This window comes from Suricata suricatta, chromosome 12 (assembly GCF_006229205.1).
Source record: "Suricata suricatta isolate VVHF042 chromosome 12, meerkat_22Aug2017_6uvM2_HiC, whole genome shotgun sequence".
Lineage (NCBI taxonomy): Eukaryota > Metazoa > Chordata > Mammalia > Carnivora > Herpestidae > Suricata > Suricata suricatta.
In genome coordinates this window covers 33,728,324-33,728,775 of record NC_043711.1, presented here as the reverse complement: position 1 = coordinate 33,728,775, position 452 = coordinate 33,728,324, and positions in this window count along the sequence as shown.

The following is a 452-nucleotide window of genomic DNA, read 5'->3' as shown; positions in this document are numbered from 1 at the left end:
TGTGTTAGTATACACTGCCACTTGGCCTAATCATTATTCTTTTAAATATTGAGAAGCATTAAACCACAATGGTCTCCATTCCAAAAAATGCAGCAGGCTTGATCACCACCTGCCACAGGCCTTGGAAATCTTTGTTGGAATTTTTGTCAACATAGTTTTGTTTTTTTCCTCTAGAAACAGCTGTATCTGTTTTTGTATAGCATAGAATATGCAAAGGTAGCCCTCTATGATTCTTTCATTTTACAAAATTACCTCTTTATAGATGACCAAAACTACAACATTCAGAATATCCACCAAAAACTTTTTTAAAATAGTTTATTGTCAAATTGGTTTCCATACAACAACCAGTGCTCTTCCCCACAAGTGCCCTCCTCCATCACCACCACCTCTTTTCCCCCCTTCCCCTTCAACCCTCAGTTCGTTTTCAGCATTCAATAGTCTCTCAAGTTTTG